This window comes from Schistocerca americana, chromosome 5, assembly GCF_021461395.2.
Source record: "Schistocerca americana isolate TAMUIC-IGC-003095 chromosome 5, iqSchAmer2.1, whole genome shotgun sequence".
Classification (NCBI taxonomy): Eukaryota; Metazoa; Arthropoda; class Insecta; order Orthoptera; family Acrididae; genus Schistocerca; species Schistocerca americana.
In genome coordinates this window covers 204,924,836-204,951,706 of record NC_060123.1, presented here as the reverse complement: position 1 = coordinate 204,951,706, position 26,871 = coordinate 204,924,836, and positions in this window count along the sequence as shown.

Genomic DNA, 26,871 nt, shown 5'->3' with positions numbered 1-26,871 from the left:
GCAACCTCCTTATTCGGTGCTCTGCCAAGTCCTCAAATGTGGAACCCATAACTTCGAGATTTTGATTAATGAAAAACCTACTACTGTCTCCCTTGACTGTCTTAAGTCAGTGTGGATACTGTGACATGGACCTCCTGCATCATTACTGGATGACAACAATGCCCACCTTGACAACCACAACACCAACAAATGCAACACAACACTTCAGCCACCACAAGCGCTATGCAATGCAGTCACAACTCCACACAATCCAACTAACTACCTGCAGCTCTGATGTCACAGTACGGCTGCACCTGATGACTACCACAATATCTCAACCCTTACCATCTGCCACACTGCTCCTTCCTCTGTGAGAGATCATTTGATCATGCCTCACACTAGTGCCAGTCACAACATGATCACTCACATATGCTCCCACACACTCCACAAGAAACAGTCTGGACAGGCTCTCTGTAAATGTCACACACACAGACTGGCTGGTCACACATACCTACGTCACTGCAACACCCAACCTCACCTGGTGCCTCACCTTGCCTGGTGCCCACACACAAACTTGTTGGCACACCCCATTGAGCCCAGCACTCCTGGTGGGGTGCTCAATGTGGATGTTAATCCCAGAGTGACCGATGATGATGATTGGTTTGTGGGGTGTTCAACTGCATGGTCATCAGTGCCTGTACAAAATTCCAATTTGTACACAGACCAATTTGTACACAATCCAGTTTAGAGTGTGACCGAACATCTTTGGCATGTGCAGTGTAGAAGCACTTTGGGAAACAGCAATGCGACTAGAGTGTGAGCTGGACAAGGCGATGGATAAGAAGTTTTGTACTATTGCTCAGTTTAATAAAGAGTATTCTCATGATCTGGTTAACAGCTACAAACTCATGGAACAAAAATTATTTAATAAGCTTCCACAAACTGTACAAGATTTACCATGACAAACATTCAAACAAACACTGTGTGATTGATTAGTAGCTCACCCATTCTATGATATAAATTTACCAACTGTACCATAAAACTGCAGTGATAACCCTTGAGCAGGCACAATGATTTGTAACATGAGTAGGCACATGGCACATTTTGTACACATTCCTTTTTTTTTTTTTTTTTTTTTTTTTTTTTTTTTTTTTTTTTTTTTTTTTTTTTTTTTTTTTTTTCCATCAGTCTACTGACTGGTTTGATGCGGCCTGCCACGAATTCCTTTCCTGGGCTAACCTCTTCATCTCAGAGTGGCACTTGCAACCTACATCCTCAATTGTTTGCTTGACGTATTCCAACCTCTGTCTTCCTCTACAGTTTTTGCCCTCTACAGCTCCCTCTAGTACCATGGAAGTCATTCCCTCATGTCTTAGCAGATGTCCTATCATCCTGTCCCTTCTCCTTATCTGTGTTTTCCACATATTCCTTTCCTCTCCGATTCTGCGTAGAACCTCCTCATTCCTTACCTTATCAGTCCACCTAATTTTCAACATTCGTCTATAGCACCACATCTCAAATGCTTCGATTCTCCCCTGTTCCGGTTTTCCCACAGTCCATGTTTCACTACCATACAATGTTGTACTCCAGACGTACATCCTCAGAAATTTCTCCCTCAAATTAAGGCTGGAATTTGATATTAGTAAAATGGTTCAAATGGCTCTGAGCACTACGGGACTTAACATCTATGGTCATCAGTCCCCTAGAACTTAGAACTACTTAAACCTAACTAACCTAAGGACAGCACACAACACCCAGCCATCACGAGGCAGAGAAAATCCCTGACTCCGCTGGGAATCGATGATGTTAGTAGACTTCTCTTGGCCAGAAATGCCTTTTTTGCCATAGCGAGTCAGCTTTTGATGTCCTCCTTGCTCTGTCCGTCATTGGTTATTTTACTGCCTAGGTAGCAGAACATCTTAACTTCATTGACTTCGTGACCATCAATCCTGATGTTAAGTTTCTCGCTCTTCTCATTTCTACTACTTCTCATTACCTTCGTCTTTCTCCGATTTACTCTCAAACCATACTGTGTACTCATTAGACTGTTCATTCCCTTCAGCAGATCATTTAATTCTTCTTCACTTTCACTCAGGATACCAATGTCATCAGCGAATCGTATCATTGATATCCTTTCACCTTGTATTTTAATTCCACTCCTGAATCTTTCTTTTATTTCCATCATTGCTTCCTCGATGTACAGATTGAAGAGTAGGGGTGAAAGGCTACAGCCTTGTCTTACACCCTTCTTAATACGAGCACTTCGTTCTTGATCGTCCACTCTTATTATTCCCTCTTGGTTGTTGTACATATTGTATATGACCCGTCTCTCCCTATAGCTTATCCCTACTTTTTTCAGAATCTCGAACAGCTTGCACCATTTTATATTGTCGAACGCTTTTTCCAGGTCGACAAATCCTATGAAATTGTCTTGATTTTTCTTTAGCCTTGCTTCCATTATTAGCCGTAATGTCAGAATTGCCTCTCTCGTCCCTTTACTTTTCCTAAAGCCAAACTGATCGTCACCTAGCGCATTCTCAATTTTCTTTTCCATTCTTCTGTATATTATTCTTGTAAGCAGCTTTGATGCATGAGCTGTTAAGCTGATTGTGCGATAATTCTCGCACTTGTCAGCTCTTGCCATCTTCGGAATTGTGTGGATGATGCTTTACCGAAAGTCAGATGGTATATCGCCAGACTCATATATTCTACAAACCAACGTGAATAGTCGTTTTGTTGCCACTTCCCCCAATGATTTTAGAAATTCTGATGGAATTTTATCTGTTCCTTCTGTCTTATTTGACCGTAAGTCCTCCAAAGCTCTTTTAAATTCCGATTCTAATACTGGATCCCCTATCTCTTCTAAATCGACTCCTGTTTCTTCTTCTATCACATCAGACAAATCTTCACCCTCATAGAGGATTTCAATGTATTCTTTCCACCTATTTGCTCTCTCCTCTGCATTTAACAGTGGAATTCCCGCTGCACTCTTAATGTTACCACCGTTGCTTTTAATGTCACCAAAGGTTGTTTTGACATTCCTGTATGATGAGTCTGTCCTTTCGACAATCATATCTTTTTTGATGTCTTCACATTTTTCCTGCAGCCATTTCATCTTAGCTTTCCTGCACTTCCTATTTATTTCATTCCTCAGCGACTTGTATTTCTGTATTCCTGATTTTCCCGGAACATGTTTGTACTTCCTCCTTTCATCAATCAACTGAAGTATTTCTTCTGTTACCCATGGTTTCTTCACAGCCACCTTCTTTGTACCTATGTTTTCCTTCCCAACTTCTGTGATGGCCCTTTTAGATATGTCCATTCCTCTTCAACTGTACTGCCTACTGCGCTATTCCTTATTGCTGTATCTATAGCGTTAGAGAACTTCAAATGTATCTCGTCATTCCTTAGTACTTCCGTATCCCACTTCTTTGCATAATGATTCTTCCTGACTAATGTCTTGAACTTCAGCCTACTCTTCATCACTACTATATTGTGATCTGAGTCTATATCTGCTCCTGGGTATGCCTTACAATCCAGTATCTGATTTCGGAATCTCTGTCTGACCATGATGTAATCTAATTGAAATCTTCCGGTATCTCCCGGCCTTTTCCAAGTATACCTCCTCCTCTTGTGATTCTTCAACAGGGTATTCGCTATTACTAGCCGAAACTTATTACAGAACTCAATTAGTCTTTCTCCTCTTTCATTCCTTGTCCCAAGCCCATATTCTCCTGTAAACTTTTCTTCTACTCCTTCTCCTACAACTGCATTCCAGTCGCCCATGGCTATTAGATTTTCGTCCCCCTTTACATACTGCATTACCCTTTCAATATCCTCACACACTTTCTCTATCTGTTCATCTTCAGCTTGCGACATTGGCATGTATACCTGAACTATCGTTGTCGGTGTTGGTCTGCTGTCGATTCTGATTAGAACAACCCGGTCACTGAACTGTTCACAGTAACACACCCTCTGCCCTACGTTCCTATTCATAATGAATCCTACACCTGTTATACCATTTTCTGCTGCTGTTGATATTACTTGATACTCATCTGACCAGAAATCCTTGTTTTCCTTCCACTTCACTTCACTGACCCCTACTATATCTAGACTGAGCCGTTGCATTTCCCTTTTCAGATTTTCTAGTTTCCCTACCATGTTCAAGCTTCTGACATTCCATGCCACGACTCGTAGAACATTATCCTTTCGTTGATTATTCAATCTTTTCCTCACGATAACCTCCCCCTTGGCAGTCCCCTCCCGGAGATCCGAATGGGGGACTATTCCGGATTCTTTTGCCAATGGAGAGATCATCATGACACTTCTTCAATTACAGGCCACATGTCCTGTGGATACACGTTATGTGTCTTTAATGCAGTGGTTTCCATTGCCTTCTGCATCCTCATGTCGTTGATCATTGCTGATTCTTCCGCCTTTAGGGGCAATTTCCCACCCCTAGGACAAGAGAGTGCCCTGAACCTCTATCCGCTCCTCTGCCCTCTTTGACAAGGCCGTTGGCAGAATGAGGCTGACTTCTTATGCCGGAAGTCTTTGGCCGCCAATGCTGATTATTTATCAAAATTTAGGCAGTGGCGGGGATCGAACCTGGGACCGAAGACGTTTTGATTATGAATCAAAGACGCTACCCCTAGACCACGGGTCCTAGATTGTACACATTTAAGAAATGTTAATTTAAAAATGAATGCACAAAATCATAGTTTAATCTTAGTTTAATTAAACAATGATAAAATGAACTTATCTCATGTGAGCAAAATCACTGTTTAGTTAAGAAATAATAAAATAAACTTCCATTACACCATTCTGATGCCAGGCTCAAGTCTTACCCCACAATATTGACACACTCGGAGTACTGAACAGCGTAGTTGCATCAGATCGCAGCCAGTCGCTTATTAGATTCTTAATTATCTTATATAGAACTGCCTCATTGTGGGATTGTGATGCTAGCTTGGAATCTGGGCCATTTTCTTGCACATACATTTTTTCTCACCCATCACATAGTTTATTTTATATTACTGCTGCTCACTTGGAGGTATGAAAGCACAGCTTAGCACTGAGTTTGCTGAAGCAATAATGAAGGAATAGGTAATGGCTTGCTGTTGTAAAGCAACAATGGAACAGCGGAGACAATGTTATTTGTCATTGGTGCAATATATACAAAGGCACACCTGCTCAAGGTTTAATAACTAGCCTGCTGTTTCTTTTAAATTATCAGTTGTGTTGTATTACATGTGTGATGTTGTCTATTGCTATTATGGCCTAATGATAGTAAAATTATTATTATTATTATTATTATTATTATTATTACCTACAAATTTATGTTGTCCATTTGTTAAAGTGCCAATAAAAAAGCAAAAAAGTATCATTTATATAATCATTGAGTATGTGGAAGATAGTGAAGTGTGAGTTGTTGTGGGTATTCATGCACTACACCTGGTGGAGGGTAAAATGAAACCACTCTTATTACTGAAGTACACTTTTATGGCATGTAACTCAGAACAGAATAACAGGAAGCACATACTCATACAAGTAAACAATATGGCCACCAACTAAGTTAGAATCAAAGACGCTAACTCAAATATTGCAAAGTTATCAATGGTGTGGCTGTTGATAGTCACCTCAGAGACCCCCTTCACCCCCCCCCCCCCAACCCCCACCCCCCACCCCCTCCCCCTCCCCCTCCCCAAACAGTGCAGAGCAAGTGGGAAGACAAGAAGCGTAGACACATCAGGTGACAGTAGGAGATGCCTGTTAGTTGGAAGTCAATACAGTTATATGACCAATTGTGCTGTGGCTGGCTCCAATGGGAGGTACGGCTGGACTGTTTCTCAAGCAGTCATGGCTCGATGCTGACAGAGGAGATCATATAGTCTTGTAGTCAGCATGGCGAGTGACATGGGTGACCTACTTGAGACAAGGGAATCAGCTGATCCCAATCCAGACACGGACATAAACTGTAAGTAGCAGCAGGTGCAAAGGGTGCGGAGATGTTGTTGCCATTGGTACCAGTGGGAAGCTGGTGGGAACAGGGTAGGGTAGAAATGGAGTAGGATAATGTGGCAGGTGGTCGGGTCATCAGGGGTGCATGGGGGTGCATAAAGCACAAAGAGTGTGCTATAACACAGCTGGAGGGAGAGATCCTTGAGGCAGTACAGCAAAACAGTGACACAGAAAGTGATGACATGGTACCAGAGGAGAAAGCATTTCACTCACAGCACTTGTAGTAGAGGACAGCCATGGAAGGGGGGCGGGGGGGTTGTAGAAACCTCGACACTTGGAGGTGAGTGTAATGAACACGGGGTGGGGAAACACATCACTCACAGCAATCGAGTTTGAGGAAGCACTAAGGTAGTCACACATGGGAGGCTGCAGACCTAGGCACTCAGAGGAGTAATCAGCACTTGCGGGGAGCTCCTCTAAGGCAGGGGGTGAGACAGGGTTCTCGTTGAGTGTCCACCCTGAACAAGAATAACATACTTCCTTCTGACCAAGGAAGTTATACATTACCTGGTCCACATCCCAGCTACTTACTAAACGTATGACAGTGCACCACTGACATTGTGAATGTGGAACAATCAGCACCCCAGAACACAACATCTGGGAATGTGCCATCAGACAAGATGTTACGGACCAGGACCAGAAGGCATTTGGAAGTGCAGTAGTTTATAACACAATAAGGACTAAGGAACTGGGGCATTAGTTGAACTTGTTGGACAGCTAAGATATCATCTTATGAACTGCAAGCCTACATGGCTGAGAGACAACCAGTAGGAGGTCATACATCATGATAACAAGATACACCAAAGCAGAACATCCACCTACAACAACTTTCTGGAAGCACTGAGGAGACAAGCCTTGGGGGGGGGGGGGGGGGGGGGGGGGAGACCCTGACAGCCATCTCCCAATCTCTACAACTTGGGTTGCACAGCAGCATAGCCCCTGTGAATCTTGAGTTGCACCTGCCGCGGACTAACCACCCAGACAAAAGTGAAACCCAGCTTGGTACTGATAACAAGTACAGTAGTGTAGTGTTGTGTAATGTAGTGCTGCATAGTGTAGTGTTGTAGTAGTGTAGTCCATAATTGAATTACAAAAAGTGTGATCTACCAATGCTGCACAGTGTAATAGACCAGTAGCTTGTGCCTCCTGGATGAACAGATATCTGTGCACCTGAGGGCCAAATGTAGGCTTTTTCCTTGTAGTTATTATTTTTTCCTTTTTATGTAGATGTTCTATGTAGATTCCCATCCCAATTAAACAGCACGATGCTTAGTTATTACTAACACATTTGAAATTCTTTAAGAATATTATGTGCTATACTCATGCTAATTCATGTGAAACATTTGGTCTGTTCTCTTGTATAGAGAACAGACTAAATGAAAGTAGCAAATAAATGAATAAATATATAAATTTCCACACTGGTTTAACCCTGTAGAGTGAAAGTATTTGATGTTTGCGATGCAGGTAAATGTCCGTAGTGTTGTCAGTTTGGCCAAGTATTCTGTTTGGTCCCAAGTATGGGGACTGCAAAGCCATGTGAACAGAATCATCGCAGGGCATAACAAACATTAACTGGTTGAGGTTTTTATGTAAAGCTTTTTATATAAAGGATATGAGAGATGTGGAGTGGTGACAAGGAGGAGGGGGGGGGGGGACATACAGTTGAGCAATGTGAGAATGGATGCACTTTTAACAAGAGTAGAGAGCTCAGACATAGCAAGAGGAATAGAGTCTTCAACAAATTTGGCCAGAAGTAACAGTGGCTAACCATAAAGGAGCTTGGCCAAAGAGGAGTTGAGGTTGGCTTTGAAAGCAGTATGGACACAAAGAAGCATCCAAGGTAGTGCTTCAGCCCAGGATCTGGCATGGTACATCAGGGCAGCTTTCAGCGTGCAATGAAAACACTTGATCAACCTCTTACTTTGAGGGTGATAGGCCATGGTGTGAAAAATGTTGGCATTGCAGAAAGAGTACAACTTGAAAAGGAGTAGAGACGTGAACTGAACTGTCTCCCCTGATCAGTTGTGATGGAGGAGAAACAATTAAAACAAGAAATCCAGATTTGACAAAGGCTCATGCAATTTAATCAGCTGATTTGTCCATAAGGAGAATAGCTTCCACCCATCTGCTTGTGTCGTCATTCATGGAGAGGATGTACTGAAATCTATGAGAGGGGGCAGATGCCCAATGAGATCGAGCTGTATGTGGTGAAAACTGGCTTTTTGGATACAGAAATGCCCTGGAGAAGGTTGGACATGATGGCTAACTTTAAGTGAACGTGATGGCTAACTTTACTGCATCAACAGGGTAAATACGTGACCCCGAGCACAACAATCTCTTTGAATTCCAGCCAGGCAAAATGTTCAGTTACCAGGTTTGTGATAGCCTTGATGCCTGGGTGCAGTAGCTCATGTAAGGCCAAAAATTCCTTAAGTCAAATACATGCAGGGACCATCAGATGGGGTGTACCTATTGAAGAGGTATCACATAATAAGTCTTGGATAGCAGGGTCCTGAACTAACAGGTGAGCCAGTTCATTTAGGTTGAGTGGGGAGAAAATAGACTACACACATGATAGTTAGCCAGCCAAAACCTGGTAAGCACCTCTAATACAGTGGACATCATATTGGCAGATAAGGTCCACATGCCAAAAATGGCAGGGGGAGGGGGCGAGGGGTCAAATCGACCACGGGGTTATGAAGTCACGAATGACATCTGTGAAAGGCCTGTTATTGGTAAAAACAGTCACCTCTCGCCCTCCATGTCCTCAGGAAAGTAATGGACATCCTCGTAGATCGTTAATAGCTCTCTGTCAAAGGTTGACCATTTGCGTTGTGAGGAAGAAAGTCTTTTGGAAAAGAAACAGAGCAGCTGTGAGGTATCGCTGACCTGTTGTTATAGGTCAGCATTGATCAAAGATTCACTTGTGTCCATAGTGATGGAAATGTGAGCATCTGCAATGTGGTGCATGAGAATCATGGTGTCGGTAAGAGCTGTCTTGAGGTCATTGATTGTGCATGTCATGCTCTTGGGCCATTGTACCTTGCATGTGCCGGAGGTGTTTTCACCCATCAGGGCATCTGTCAGGGGAGCCTGTAGAGAAGCAGCATGAGGAATATGACACTGGAATAAGTTCACCATGGCAGGAAAGCATCTGATATGAGATAAGTTTCGAGTAGACCCAGTTCACTAATGAAAGCAATGTGGTTGAACATCAGATGTACTCCACCGGGGTGACAGTGTGTCCGAGCAAGGTAACATTACAGTGCCAAAGTTGTGACTTCCTGTGGCTGATATCAAAACTGTTGTCCAAACGATCTATGAATACCTAAGATAAGTGTCACTCATGCTCCCCAGAGGAGTTGGAGAAGATGAGGATATCATATAAGTAAGCATAGCAAAATGGTAATGAAAACACCACGGAGTCGATAAACCACTGCCACGTTTGGCAGCATTCTTCAGGCCATAGGCATAAAGCAACATTGAAACAGGCCAAATGGTGTGTTAATATCAGTCTTTGAAATATTGTCTTTGTGCATCAGAATGTATGGTAAGCCTTTCAACAGTCAGTAACACTAAAGAACTGAATGCATGTAGATGTTATGCGAAGTCTTGAATGTGACATATTGAATAGTTGTCAATAACAGTATGTGCATTGAGTTTACAATAATGTCCATGTAATCAAAAGCCACCATCTTTCTTAGGAACAAGGTGGACTGTGGATGACCAGCTGCTGTCATATGATGCCAGGCCAGCATCTAAGAGTTATTGCATGGTGGACGTTGCATGATATAGTTTTGTAGCAATAAGGTGTCTAGCTTTGTACCATATGGGAGAACCTTCTGTGGAAGTTAATCAGTGGCAGATACCATTAGATATCACGTCAGCATGTGGTTCACAGGTGCTGGATGGACGCATGTATGGTTTCTATGGTTTCCCACGAGGGGAAAAGAAACATCAAATGAAACACTAGGGGAATGAGAGTCACTGACCTTGCATGTTTGGAATGTGCCTGGTGAACAGGAGCCAGCAAGTGAGTTGGCAGGACGCTCAACATAAGGTGGTCTTGAAGCAGTGAGATCTTTGACCTTGTGGAAAGCAGGCACCAAATTAGCTGACACATGGCTGATCAGCTGATGGATGATGTTGTTGTTGGCGTGTAATGCATCTATGTCTTGTGGTTGAGTCAAAAGGCCAGTGAGGAAACTGACAAGAGAAGCTGACAGGTGAGAGCACTCAGAACACTATGTGGTGAGAAAGTCACAGTGAGCCACAGGTGAGGTAGTGGTGGAGGCCAAGGAAGCAGGAATGCAAATGCCCAAAGTGTGGTGAAGCAAGGCAATTGCGTGAATGTCTAAGTAAATTGAACCTGAGGACCACACCATCCATGTCGTTGATGTGGAATTGGAGCTTGGATGTAAGCTGGAGCTGAAGACTGGCGGCACTGTGGACAGTGATACTGGAGCTGTTCGCTGTTCTGGAACCACTCTCGATGGTATAAGGCTCAGAGGGGCTATGGAGGGAAGGATGACACTTGAATTGGCACCTTTGTCGACAAGGAACAGCATATAAGTGGTTCAATCGAGCATGCAAAGTCTGTTGGAGGACGAAGATACAGGGGATGATGACTGATCTTGGAGGTGGCGCGCTATTGCAGTGACACTGAACAAGGTGCCTAGACTGGCCCATGTTGCATGTTTGGGTGCTGCACACAAGGAGGTTAACAGTTCCTTGTGGTATCACCAAACATCACATGGAACCAGGATAATGGGCAGACAAGGTGTGGAGTACACAGTAAGTGTCACTTGCACCATCTGCTGTGCTACGCTGGCTACTAGCAGCGGACTATCGTCAATGGAGGGAGCAGCGTGGAGATCCAGAAATGGCAGAACTAATAGATGGCTCCCAAGTGGCAGCAAGGTGCTGTCTAGTGTCAAGTGCGATTTCGCTTGGCCCCTGCTATATGGGCGAGAGGTAAAGGGAGTGGGTGAAGTTCTGTTGCTAATTGTGACCACCACAGGACGACTCATTGAGGGCAAGAACTGGTGATGTCTTACTGTGTATTGTGATTGGTCAGAGAGGTAAAGTTGGGCACTCAAAGGCTCAGCGACTTGAGATAGTAGTTGTAGTTACAGGTCCTGAGGTAACTTCTTCACCTACACGTCCATAGGGCCACGTCTAGAAGCACTTGGCGTATTTAGGCTAGACAGATGGCGAGAGTTTAGGTCATTAACCAGGCTGGTGTGTTCAAGCAACTGGCCAATGAGGCACACGAATTTAGCATCATCATTGTGGATCCCATGGATGTACAAAATACTGTCGACCAGTGCAAACCAAGTCAAGACTTGTTCTTGAGTGATTGTGGTAAATTCGGAAATTATCTGACATTCTTGTATTACACAACAGGAGCAGCAAATGGAGGCATGGAAGTAGTCCATTGTAGCGAAGTGCAGTGAGGAGAGTGCAGTGGCAATGTCCAAGTTACGGCATCCCCCGACGTCTCAGTGATGATGTGGGACGGGTTTGTCTTCATGACACGTACACTGCGTCAAGCGCTGAAGGATGGGAGGGGGCGGGGGGAAGCCACGGATGCAGTGTGTAGTGGCAAAAGCCGTTTGAAAACACAACTACAAACAGTCTAAACACTTAACAGAAACACTAATCACATGCCAACTGGAGTGTCGGGAAAGAGTAATGTTCATGTTCGATCAGCGCAAGTCTTTCTGATAAAGTGAATGTAGATCCATAGCTGCTAGAGAAAGTGATGTCTGTAGCTGGCTGGCAACGTTGCGTGGCATTCTCGCCAAGGTGGCAAAGTCTCAAAAGGGTTAAGTTCAAGCAGTGGCATCTTTGTCGGCAAGACAAGATGATTTTGCGGTTGCAGTTGCACAGAGGAGCACTGTTCTGTCACACGTGTTACATCCGGCAGAAGTGGCGTCAATGGAACATTGGTTTTAAGCTGATCCATTGTTAGTAACTGTTTATGCCAAAGTCTCACAAAGACAAACGGCGTGGAATGGTGGAATTACGAAATCAAGGAAAAAACATGGTCACATCTGTGGGTATTCATGCACTACACCCAGTGGAGAGTAGAATGAAACTACACTTGTGACTGAAGTACACTTTTATTACATTTAACTCAGACCAGAATAACAGGAAGCGCATACTAGCAAGCAATATGTGACTGGCTAAGTTTAGAGTCAAAGAAGCTAACTTGAAGAACGAATGGCTGTTGATGATGTGGCTGTCGATAATTGCCACAACGTCATTCTGGAAATGAGATGTCCCATTTTCCTGCTCCCCACTGGCTGATGAAAGGTGTTCAAGAGTTAAGGTGGTTAGTAAGCAGGAAGCACTCCACTTTCAGGCGGTGTTTTACGATCTGTGCAGATCAGAGTTGCACCAATCCTATGTTGTCGTTGAGGTGCATCACCAACTGGTGCTCCTATCAGCTGGATGAAGTCGTCTGTTCTGTGCTGCTGTGGGTGCTGCTGACCTCCGTGACGTCAAATAAATGCTCACCAGAGAACAAATTATCTTGAAATACATTTGTACTATTTGTTATTGTCTTGATGGACTCTGATAGATGTACATTCTCTTGTGAGACTGGAATATGTGCAAACGTAGTCGATCTGTTATTATCAAGAATCGTATATTACAGGCAAAACATGGAGTTCAAACAATCTTGGTGTGTTATTCCAGTGGATACATCGGGAAACAGCACCTTTTGATGCAAAAGGAGAAGAAGTCCACTGAGAGGAGCTGATCCACAGTTAAAAGGACACTGATAAGCAAGACTTTTCAGTATAAGAAACACAGTGTCCAATAAATATTTTGCAAGAGCTTTGAAGAACTAACTTACGAAAATTCTACAGACAGACTAATGAATTGTTTTATGCACCAACAGCTATCACCAAAGTGGGAAGAAACATTTCAATGACTTCAATGAATTTTATGTGGACGTACTGGAGGACGCTTTGGTGGAAGAAAATGCCGATTAGTGGAATAATATGAACTTGTTACATATGTTTTTCATTTTAATTTCCTTTTCCAAGCATAGCAAAAATTTGAGGTCATGTACAAGCATTAACAGGCCAATAAATTAGTTATTTTTTAGTTTGTATGTTTATTTAAATTTTCACTGTGTTTCTCATTTTTTTCCAATTTTTGTTAGAAGGGTAAAAGTCCAGAGTTTTTGAAAGGCAAAGACATGATGTAAGAGACTTTGACTCAGCCATCCTTATTAAAAGTTGTAGAACTGTGTTCTGGAATGGAAAATTTTGAGATAACTCATGAATATGCGAATAAATAATGTTTTTCTTCATAACTGAAAATTCATTCTGATTGACATCTATCCTTTTGACACACACAGTCATCATTGCATTACACATGTTTACATTAGGGTTTCTTTCATCTGCCGGCTTACTTCCACAAATGTGTCTTCATTGTGTTCTTCTCAGTTTCACATTACTTCTACTAAGAATATTCATAAGGGTCTGAAAATTTGTAAAAGTGTATCTTCTATCCTAAATAACTGTTTGCTTCTCAGTTGTTGCCGATTCTCATGACTTCATACAAAACACATACCGGTAATATGGGACTTATGAAATGACAAGAGACGAGCAACAATAAGTGTTGCCAACTCTCCAAAACGAAATAATCTAAATGTGTCTATAAAAAAAGCCAGAAAAGAGCTGACGTAAAACATACTTTATTGTTGTATAGTTATACTTCTGCAATAATAATAGTATAGTGAAAAGTATTTAAGAAGGATATGGACATATACGAAAATGCAATAAGATCAATATTGTTAGACAACTCCAACTGTAGAAGAACAATTCGATCAAATTTTATACACAGACAAGCCAAAATGTAATCAACGTTGATATTGCTTTCATGGGACTTTTTTATTTTGAATTTATACTTTTGAAAAGTAATTTACTCACATTTACTCAAACAAGTATATGAAGCTGTTTAAAATAACTTCAGGGAATGTTGTTCCACAGGATTTTGTAACGTATCTTCAATGTAAAGTTTTATTTTAATGGCTGGTCAGGAAATGTATGGACACCAGTATTCAAAAATGTAAAGCTTCCGAAAAGCACTAAAGATTTAGTAGTGTGCTTTGTGCATCTTATTAGAGAAATGATTTTCGGATGTACTTGTACTACAAATGCACATATAACAATCTGAGATTTTATTTCAATGATATGCACATAAAACATCAGCACATTTAAAAATCCTTAATATTTTGACACAAAAGTGTATTTAAATAAAGATCTGCATGCCAATTTCTTATGTATAACTTTATTTTTTCACACTAAAAATCTAAATAAGACTTGTAGGTATTTATAGAACAAACTTCATAAATGTGCACTAGTGTTACATTACGTCTTACATTTAGCATATTACTGCACTGAACAGAAGTTCGATGTTCATCTTCTCAATTCAGTCGCTGGCAAATCGTTTGTTGTAATTGTGAAGTGTATGACTTCTGACTGATCCTGCATAAATGGAAGTCCTCTTTGCTAGTACAGCTTCCTTCATTATTATGTAGTTGCGAAACTTCCCTGATATCAGCTATGCTGCAACAGCGTTTCCAGTCTCACCTGTTTATATGTCGTATTTATGCTTTTGGTCTTGTGTATGTGTAGGCTGACGTGCCCAAAGCACACACCAGCACAGTTTTAGTTTCCTTTGTTATCCTGAATAATATATTTTCGTGGGATACAGGTACTGGTACTGATGCGCGTTTTGAAACTTAGTTCAATGGAGATAATTCTCCCTTGACTAGCAAGGATTTTAATGCTTCCCCACAGTCCATAAAAGCGGAAAAGGAGACAAATGATTGTGAAATAGTCCATTCATCGGGAACCTAGCTAAAACACTCATTTACCAGCTAAAAGCTGAATGGTGTTAGTAGGACAGGGTTATCTCCTAAAAAGTTAATTGGCAATACTGGTAACAATAAAATCGATAGAAATCTAAATACGTTGGTATACTTCATTGGCTAAAGTTGTAGGTTGTCAACAACATACGGTAGTATTTAACGGCAATAAATAAAGCGATTTTAAACTCATTTACATAATTTTAGCGGTATTTAACTCCATGTATCACCACCGAATCTGAAGATAAAGACGCATTAACGCAACTTCGTTTGCTTACAAACGTTGGCAGCGATCTTAGCAGCCATCAATATCGGTCGATGTTAATTGATTTATATCGATTAAGCTGCCCCCTTCAGCAGCTATATCGAAAGTGCGCGTATTGGTAATTGTTCGTCTGCTCTTATTTGATAAATTCCGTGCATGTGTGTGATGAATATTTTCTTTGAAGAGATTGGAATTTGCGTGAGAATTGGCAACTAGACAGTTGTTTTAAGTATTGGTAACACTTATACAGAATGCACATCCAAAAGGCGTCTGTGTTTGTGTAGTTTCTCGTATTATCGCTACTTCCTCACTGTTCATTGAGCATTTCGCCCACTTCTGGACAAGGTTGTGATTCATGTAATGTCTTTGATAACGTCAAGCTTGACAACGGCAAACAATAACTTTGGTTTGTAGTGCATTCGGCCAAACATGGCCGCACAGAAGCCGATAGAGCAGAATAACTTGGAAATTAAAACTAAAAGCATCGAACAGACTCTAATCCCGCTAGTGAAACAGGTAGGGCATAACTTTTCACACCTATATACATCTTTTACGAATGACCTGCGCAGCGTATATACCATATATCGCCTTTCTGTGTTGTGTGTATCAAATGAGAAGTGGGTGTGTGTGTGTATATATATTTACATAGACAACGCTTTATTAGCTGTCAGTGACGCACCGTGAAATAAAACAACAGCTTTTATGACAGTGCTTGATGAACGATTTAATTTATTAGAATGTCATGAAATAAACATCAATTTTTACAAATATGCCGCAGAAGTAACAGATGTTTAATGTTTTTTTTTTCTCTTAGTTGGGTTACTAGATGCTTATTACTGAACGTAAATTTATTTTCCAAAAGATTGAAATTGTGAAGCACGCAAGTAGTTTTAATTTCAGTGTACTGAAATGATTCATGTGTGTTTGCAGGGTAGGTGTTTTCGATTGCAGAAAATGCTTTCCTTCGATATTTGTTTTTCCGCTTTTTTTATTACATACAATCACGATATAACTTCTTTCACCGTTTCATTCCACAGTATTTCACCGTTATTGATAGTTGCATAATTATGTGGCTCACAAATGATAGCCCGCGTCGTTTCGGCGTTTACGTATATATCTATTCCATCAAAATAGTAGACTGCGTTACTTGGCAATATGGAACCGTGTTTATCAGCACTATTCTAGTTTTCTGTCTTCTAAAGCCAATACTTTTTGGCAACCATCTCGTTTAATATCTGCGTTAAGTGATGGTAAAATATTTTGTTTCCGTGTTCAACACTGACGTCGATGGATGTATGCTTAAAACCTGTTCTGTTCCATAAGTCAAGATTGAATTTAGGAGTATTGTTTCACATATGAATTTTGTAATGATATTTTCTTCTCTCAATACTATTTTTAGAGTAACATAAAATATACCATCTTTCTCCACAATTTCTGGAACATGTTGGAGCTGACATTTAATCATATTGCGTCCTAATATGATGAACTGATTCGCTTGAAACTTTCATCCTAAAGTAGTGGATATTTTTTAATCCACTGGTGTATATCATGGTATGTGAAGTGAGAGATACGAATTATCTTCCATACCGAGGAAAACACAAGATAGTCCTGTGACAAGTTAATATGATATTGAGGCTGTCTCTAATCCTCAGTCTTTGTGAAAATAAGCTCTGTAAACATCCAGCAATAAGAGGATGTAATGACAGAAGATGCTTGATGTTGAGGCAGCATTGTGCAACTTAACAGTGCAATTACGGGCAAATTATCTGAACATAGAGATTTCCCATTGTCTCAGTCACAACCTTTGTTTATTGTGTATATTCACATGTTTGGACCATAAATGAACATGTTATTATTGAGTGTGGAAGTCGCAGGAATGAAAAAGATGAGTTAGTGCTGATCATAAGTAGTTATTAACAACCCCAACATTCCCAGCCAGTGGACAGCTCAGCAGCAGCAATAAATTTTACCTATAACCCCCCCCCCCCCCCCTCTCTCTCTCTCTCTCTCTCTCTCTCTCTCTCTCTCTCTCTCTCTCTCTCTCTCTCTCTCTATCTCTCTCCCCAACACAGCTGAAAGATGTGGGATTTAAGTGTTGTGTAAATATATGATTAGTAACAATAAACAGTATATGACAAGCACCCTATAAAGACAGTTCTCGGGATGAATATGTTCACCACTGTTACACAAATGAAGAGCACGATGCTGTCTCATCTTGTTCTGTTTGAAGGAAGCTATCTTTAATTGTGTGTATTGATTACATATACTTTCACTATTTTCTGTGTGACCTGTTGGTCAAGTTATTTTCTGTAACAGTATTGGAACAAAACTTCCTGGCAGATTAAAACTGTGCACCAGACCAAGACTCCAACTCGGTCCCGAGTTCCAGTCTCGGTCCAGCACACAGTTTTAATCTTCCAGGAAGTTTCATATCAGCGTACAATCTGCTGCAGAGTGAAAATCTAATTCTGGAGTATTGGAACAGGTGGAAAAATATTTTGATTGGTGGACTGCCAAACTTAACTCTATTGCCATGTAAAGACACACAACGTGGAAATGTTACTCGTGTAATCCAATTGTCTACTAAGGCAGTGAGGCTTGATTATCTTATTTCAAAGTGTTGTTTATAAAAGAATGCCTGTTGGCCACATAAGCAATTTGGAAACAAATATGTTCATGGAGGTATGTCTCTGTTTCGGTAATGGATGCACTATCCTGATATACAAATACACGAGATAATAGACTAGAAATAACCATATTATACATCAAATATGTCAGCTCCACAATATAAAAATATTGAGATTGTTTACTAGCAAGGGTGTGTGGTGTCTGTTTATAGATGATTTTCTTCATGTGATCTACCACAACCATGTATTTGTTGAAAGACATTTAATGATTCCACCTCAACTATTGTTTATGTGTATTTAGTTTATTTAATGTTGAACATATTTACTTGATTTAATTTTGTACTAATTTTGCAGGATTAAATCCATGCAAACAACAGCTGAGATGGAAGCTTTACAATGCCCTACTCTATATTCACTTGGTAGCTGCTAGCTGCTGTATATTTGTTGACTTTAATCTTGGTTAGTTGTCCCATAATATTGTTGCTATAAAGACCGCTGTAGGAGATTCCAATTGTGTTCAGTAAGAGATGGTAGAATCATGCAGAATGTCAGCAACCCTGTGTTCTCATTACTTACACAGCTTGCAGCCACATAGTAATGTCCCTTTGCAAGTAGTGTGTGTGTGTGTGTGTGTGTGTGTGTGTGTGTGTGTGTGTGTGTGTACTATGTCCTGTGATTGCAGATATGTTAGCATCAAACTTGTCTTTGCAGTTTCATAAATATGTTCAGGTGACCAACTAAATACTATTAAACTTGAAGGTTGGCAGCAATTGTAGTTCAGCTTTGACACTGTGTATATCTCAACTGCCTGCTGTTGGCCTCAGTGTGGATGATGCATACACATCACCCATGCATCAATATGTAAGTTACCAAGCAGATGATTATATACCTCAATTCTCTGTATGCACCGTTTGGTTCTAATTCGTAGTTAATACTGTCAAAGTAACTGTAGTCACTTGCTTCAACAATATTAGTCCTTGTTCATTGTGTTGATTGTATCTGCACTATTTCTTACACCGTTTCAAGAATCTGAATCCTTTGTTGTTCTTAGAACTTGTGAGGTGTGAAGCTTCAATATACAGCTTACCAGCTGGGCAGCCATCTGAACTGTGGGCTCACAACTCTTAGCCACACACAGTAATGATTCCTTTGTTGTTCTGCAACTGAGTTGTATCCTGATGCTACTCAATACTACCTGAAAATTGCAGACATATATATCATCTACTTTCACTTTATTCAAACAGCTGTATACCAATTGTTGTGCTGCAAAGGGCAACCTATGAAACACTTTTTTGATCCATTTGGTTTGCCCAATTAAGAATGTGCTGCCCCTGTAGTGGTGTCATCACTAGTGGGATGTTCAAAGGCTAATCTTCCTTTCCCAGCATCTCAAAGACACTCTTTACACAAACATACAAGCCTCCTAGATGAAGTAAATATTATTTACATAGTAACATATTACACATTAAAATAAGCCAGGTGCAACATTCATTAAAGAACTGGACCTATTTTTGGATACAGCAGGGATCAAATCTAACACAGGGGTTATTTCTTCAACAAAAACGTGGTCAGTTACATTCCAGACTGGGCAACTGCTACGGCCCGGTGATACTGCATACATAGGATATTGAGCTCTAACCTTCCAGCTATCCGTGTAGATTGTAGGATCTCTTCAGGAATTAGATGCTTTGTGTATGTTTAGTTGCACACACAACTCCTTTGGGCTCACAAAATATGCTTGTGAGTTTGTAGTTATCGGTAATGGTATATCGCTTTATTGCTTGTCCTTTTTAAGCATAGCAGGGCCTACGTGGAGCGAGAGAGAGAGAGAGAGAGAGAGAGAGAGAGAGAGAGAGAGAGAGAGAGAGAGAGAGAGTTCATATAAAGGAGGGCCCAGAATTTTTGGTGTATTAATTTTTCAGTGATTTGCTTTAAGAACCATGTAGAAAATGTGTGTCTCTTGTTAAATAAATACTACTTTGTGTTACAAGGCAAGCAACTAATGTACGCCCATGTTCCATGCACTCTACTTACTTACTTACTGTGTAATTTTTTCTTTGGAAACACTGTTAGCGTGAGAAGTCTCCACGTTAAATCGTGTCGTTTATTGCCTGCATTTATTTCAAAAATGAATACTTCACTAGCTTTTTATGCTTTGGCTATCCTTAGACCTACTTCACAAAGGCACAGTTGGAGATATGGTACTGTTTTTTTTTCCCTGTTATTTCTGATAAGTTCCAACTGTGCATTACAGTGTAATTTATTGACTCTTGGGATCTTGAACAGACAACAGTCACAGAAGATTAGATTAATTATACATTCCATAGACCCTCAAAAGAGAGGATCGTCCTGGGTGTGGAACATGTCAGATAAACACACAAACAATAGTTAAACAAGCAATTACACACCTTATTTTTAAATGCACTGTCATCGACACAGTAAAATTAATGGATTCCATCAGGTAGTACATAACTGGTGAAAATAAGGGAAAGTGTTGGAGTCAGCATACCCAAATACTTAGTAGTGCTATAATTATTTCTAAGTAAGATCTAAGTTTTTTTTATATTAAACAAGACAGGCATGTACTTGCTCTGCACTGTTATGTAATGCTGTGGTTTCTTACACACCAAGTCTGTGCTAAAGATAATATAAAGCTGTAGGTGCAAGTAGCAAAATATGTTCAGTAGGAATGAGCCTAGGCAAGCAGCAGTTGTTTATAAAAAGGGTATATATTTATACTTTTGTGATTCTCACATTAAATAACTGTTGAACTAGATGCAAAATTGCAGCAAGATGTGAACTTGAGGACATGGAGATTTGGCACTCTGTCTAATCAAAGCTGCACATAAATCTTTTGTTGATTAGTATGCTTCTTTTGACACCCATATTAACACCAATTTTATGACTGGTTCCAACTGCCAGACAAGCAGAATATGTGCTCCTAAAATTTGACAATGTCTTTTTCTGTCTGAATGGCAGCAGAGCACTAATTAACATCACTTCTGCTATTTGATCATGGCAATACAGCACTCATTACATTTGTCTTTTTTGTAGTTTTGGCTTAAGGAGGGAACTGTGGTTCTAGCAGTTGTAAAATGAGAGTGGAGTAAGAATTTGAGATACATAGATGAGACAGTGGTATTACTTAAGTGTAACTTCCAAGCATTGTGTTGACAGAAGTTGCATAACAAAACGGATAAGGAGAAATGTAAGTGAACATTGGTTACCTTAAGTGCTTACATTACTGTGGCTTCACCATATGTAGTGTTTTGCACTCGCAACACTGAGCAGTAATGGCTTAAAGTCGAACAACTTCCTCCGACATTTTTTGAAGAGAAACCTTTTTACCAATCATTTTCGTGAGTTGACTGAAAATCTGTAAACCCTAAGGATGAAAAAAAACATTGTGTTATGAAATCTCTCTGTAGTTGTGTAAAATTTTCTTAGAGTTGTGCCACGAACTGCAGAACAGTCGAAATGATTAGCGTGAAAAGTGCGAATTGCAAACATTACGAAAGAAAGTAACTGCCTATAGTTAAATATGGTAAAATGGCAATTTTTCTGATAACACCCTCAGTAGAATACAGTGTATGTTAGTGACGAATTTGCTCATATTTTAAAAATACGTGGAGGTCTTCAGTAAGGCGTCTATCGCGTGGATAATTTGGTAGAAACATACCATAGTCCATAAGGGTGCAAAGAGGACCAGATCTACTCAGATGCCGTTACGGAAAGTCTTGTGACGGAGCGCGCAGTGAAATTTCCACTCTTTCTTTGTAGTCTTGTTTCTTAAATGATCTCAATTTCGATAGTAGACATTCTTTTATTTGAAAATAACACTTCATTATTAGCCATTACCAGATTTCGATCCCTTGAGCTTATCAAGCCGCGTCACAGTAAAAATTGTTATGAGTGTTATATTCATCGCATCAGTGTCTGCATACGTTATGTATAGTGTTGGTTTTGCGTAGCGTTATATATGGTAAGAAAATAAAGCACACCGGACAAAAAATTAGTCACTTATAGGAGACATGACGCTAATACCGTGTAACACCGCTTTTAGCTCCGATAAAGACCTCAATTCGGCGTGGAAGAGTCCACAAGTTCCTTCAGGTGTGCTGTACCCAGCTGAACCCACTCATTGATGGTTAGAACCCATAGAGCTACCAAACTGCGGGTACGTTGATTGACCCATTTTCATCTACGGTTCGAAATAGCTCCAGATATTGTCTGTGGGTGATTAAGATTGGATGATTTTTTTTTTCGTACCAGTAGAGGTGCGATGGATTGCATAACAAGTAAGTGATTGCCAGACCAGGAACGTATGCATGCAGCCGTGTGAACACAGCTTTTGTCATCTTCGAAGACGGGCGTGTCCAGAGAATACTCATCGTAAAGATTTAGAGGAAGAGCAACACAGTGTATGTTAAAATATACCTCCCGTTCATGATCACGATAATCTGAATTGTGGGCCCAAGTCGTGGTACGACACACCTTCAAAACATCACAGCACCACCTCCCCCCCCCCCCCCCCGCCCACCGGTATCCTGAATGAGCGAGCCTAAGGCCTGGTACGAAACCCACCTTAAAAACATCACAGAACCGCCTCCGGCCTGAACTACACGTTGCCATCCCCGTACTGCAAGTTACGTCTCTTTGGACCATTGATGCAGACGAAATCTTGCTTTTTTAAAAATCGCGACTCGTCGAACCGCACTGCGCTGGTCCACTCAGCTACTTATTCAGTTTCAATATTTATTTTGCCCGTTGAAGAAGAGCAGCTTTATGTACAACGGTTACTGTTTTAGCCACCAGAAGTATTACCTAGGCCTTTCGAACAATCTGCTATTTTTATGACTGCTGTTATTGTCATGTGGAAACATTACACTTGGGTGCTTTGTAAATTTATTACACTAAAACATCGGCCGTCGGGGCCAAATATGTTCCCGCATCACAGTTCTTCCGATATTACACCACACCACAGTGGTGTCGTGAGCGAAATAGCAGTCAACGGCCGGCCGGCGACACCACAGCTGTGTCGTGTGCTTAGTATCGCACAGTGGCTTGCGACAGCACTTTATCTTTTGCATTCTGTTGGTGGTTTGTTTAGGTAACAATAAGTTAACACACTTCGAGTACGTGCCCTTTCATCGTGGGAGACGAAAGAGATGATACGATTATTTACGGTGAATGCGCGGACGTCTTGTCGTACGTTTCGGACGACTTGGCCGAGTGGGAAGAAGACACCGAACATAAAAAAAAATGAAAGTGAAGCAGAATCGTCGGAAGATAGTGAAATACGTCCAAGACGAATTCGGCGAACGCTACGGTTGCCAACTGATTCGGATGAATCAGAAGAAGACGACAGTGCACAGTGGTCAGACTTTGATTTACCGAGGACCAATAATAAATTTGAAGGATCTCCCGGTCCAAACATATTTCCCAAAGATACACAGAGTGTCGAGGATATCGTAGAATTGTATATTGGGAACGATCTCTCTCTGAATATACTAGCAACGAAACCAAAAAGTACTACAGTCAAAATTGCAATAGAAGGAAACTGGATAAAAAAAGTGCCAAATATGTCGACGTTACGCGACCCGAACTTAGAAAATGGTTTAGGCTTGCTATCCTTATAGAAACTGTAAAAAAAAAAAAAAAAAAAAAAAAAAAAAAGCAAGGATCGATGATTATTGGTCAACGAATCCGTTGAGAGACACACCGATACTTCGCAAAACGATGTCCCGCAACGGATTCAGACAAATATCATTTTTCCGACAACAATAAACCGGATACTGCCGACCTGCTTTTCAAAATGCAATTCGTAATTCATTATTTTTCCAAAAAGTTTAAAGAAACTTTTATCCAAGTCAAAACATGTCAGTTGATGAAGGAAGGATACTGTGGCGTGGACGGTTAAATTTTAAAGTTTAAAATCCGCCGAAAATTACGAAATATGGCATACTCATTCGGAAGCTGTGAGATTCGAGTACGGGATACATTTCCTCATTCAAGATATATAGCGGCGCTGGACAGCCTTTAGCAAAAATAGTGATGGAACTATTGACACCTTCTTATGGAAAGTGGCATCACCTCTACATGGATAATTATTATAACAGTGTAGAACTTGCAGAGAAGTTACTTGAAAAGAAAATTAGAGTTTGTGGAACGATACGGCAAAATATAGGATTTCCGGAAAAATTAAAGCGCGCAAAAGTCAATGTGTTTGAAACTTATCAACGGAAAGGTGAAGTACTTGCACAGGTATGTAGAGCTTCGAAAACTAAAACGATACGAATGATCTCTACAATACATAATGCCACTTTGACTGACACTCAAGAAAACGTAGAAAAATAAATTACGAAAAAAAAACTGAAAGTGTATTAGACTACAACAAATACATGAAAGGAGTGGATCGGGGAGACCAATATTTATTACCCTATATACAGAAAAACTATAAAATGGTCAAAAAAGGTTTGCATTACCTCTTTAATTGTGCATTATTTAATGAGTTCCGTACATGGCAATATTTCAATGCAGACCACAAGAGTCTCAAATTCCACGATGTTTTATTGAAAGTAATTCGTGAATAAAAGACCATGTACCTGCTTCTGAGCAAAACTTGGGGGTTGCCACTACATCGCGTACGTCTCATCATGATTCGGGTGACAGACTTTCCGGTCACATAAAGCAATACCAGCTAATACTCATTTCCGAAACGAAAACGAAAGAACTGCCATGTATGCTCCAAAAACAAAAAGAACAACAAACTTAATGTGCAAGTCTTGTGGAGTTGCGTTACATCTTGGAGACTGTTTTGCTGCATATCATACGAAACAGAAGCCCCAAAGACAATGCAGATAAATATATGAAACAAATTTTGTATTTGTTTACGTATGTATATCTTCGAAATTTCATGAAAGTAGGGGAATAGGGTTGCGAACTTATGAGAACTAACTACGAGATTAGTAAAACTTAGCAATTTATAATCTCCCGATAATGTGAAGAACGGCCGGCGACAAGCCATGTAATCCGAACTAGCACTGCCGGCGCCAAGCGAATACATTTGTACGAGACGTACGGACGGCAAAGTGTTAAAAAAAAAACCAACTTCGCAACAGAGTCAAAGTAGTACGTTTTCGATACCCCGTAGCTGACTTCCATTGCGGCGCGTAAGTTTGAAATTCCGCTCAAAGGTGCCTTCGATCTTCCTCTGTAATAGTGTAAAAGCTTAACACCCTGCTACGTCACCCTCGGGCTCGGCGACGCTTCATACAGCAACGTGTCGACACAGTTAAGAAATTTCATGTGAGCTGTAAGGTGAATTTAACGATGTCACATTAACACCAAATCTCAACACAATTCTGCCAAACGCCAACGTTGACGTGTCACACGATGAAAAAGTTGTCATATCCCCTCTTGCCCTCCTTTCACATCTTCTTTCGACGATTCTGCGATCGCAATTTCAACGTGATCCGGAGCAGTGACAGGTACTTCTTCTTGAAATGATCATGGGGGAGTACAACGTTAATATGTGTGTGAATAAAACAGCAAAGAGTCCCTCAAAGACACGCTCCTCCCCCCCCCCCCCTCCCCAGTATGGCAACACCCTCGGTGCCAGTCACCAATCACACACCTTTCATGACCACGTTAGAAGTGTACCTGTCAGAAATTTCGACACCAAATCAGTCTGGCGGCTGCTGGCGCCTGACAGTTAGGCAATCCCTTTGATATTCATGAGTGCTGTTTGCCTACATTCAGGCGATAGAACAGCCGCCAGTCGGATTTGGTATGGAAATTTCTGAAAGGCCGACCTCAGCAAAGGTGCGAGGGTGTTGCCGAACTAGATGATCTTAGAGGGAAGCTGTGACGTTTCATTCACGCGCATGTTAACGTTCCATTCCCGCGTCAGTTGGGTTGAAAAGGCATAACTACTCCTTACTGCTTCGGATCACGTTCAGATTTCGTTGAATAGTTGTGAACGGTCCCTAGTGGTTCCATCATGTACACGAGAGCAAAAATGGCGGTCGCGCTGCACTCCAAAGGGGTGGGATCACGTTAAATGGGGATACAGTCGCACATTGTCCTCAGAGAAGGGTTGAAACGCCCGAGGGTGTCAGCAGTGTCGCAGTATGTGTTGCTCATATTACTGTCGTTTTCGACCACGGAATGTTTGGGAATCACGTCCCATGGAAAAGGGTTAAATTTAATGACGCTCTTTATTCCAATGCCTGAGGCCTTTTCGTGTCGATTTTTAGTGGCAATTCGTCTGAAATGTTTTTCTCTGCCACCTGTAAGACTCTGGGTGTCGTGGTTTTGATCTACATTGCAGAGACGTCAAAAGAAGAGGTGAACTGTGTGTAAGAGTGGCTATGACGACTTTCGCACCGTGGTACACGTCCATGGTGGCATTCGACGGAACTATGGTGAAACCCGGCGCCAATGCAGGATCCTTTACTCACCTTACAGCTCACATGAACTACTGAGTTATTGCCTTTTTATGGCATGTGTCAACACCGTGCTGTTTGAAGCAACGCCGAGTCCTAGGGTGAAGTCGCAGCGTGTTAAGCTTTTACGCCATTACATAGCAAGTTTGTAGACACCTTTGAGGGAAATTTCAAACTTACGCGTCGCATTGGGAGTCAACCACGGGGTTTCGAAGAGGTAATCCTTAATTTTGTTGTGCAACGTATTATATCTTATTGTTGTAGGTTATCCGGTGACTAGCAGGCGTCGTACAAGAAATTGTTCTGATTTTTGAAAGAGATAAGAGAATTAGATTAGCAAATAAGCTATCAAAATTTGGAATGTTTGTGAACAAAGTATGGTATGATTTCGTATTTTTTGTTTGTAATGAAGTGGAAAATGGCACGACATTAACAGAATAAAATACTCTGTTAACCATCGTATTTTTCGTCCCAGTCTGTGGTATTCTAAGTTATTTACTGCTGTAATTCTCTTTCCTGTCAGTTTGCATCTGCGTTGCTAGGAGACTGTATGCCTACTGATGAATTTTTGTCATTCATGTATTAATCCAACACTTCGGCAGACGCTATATAACGTATTTTTCTTTACATACGTCGCAGAAATTT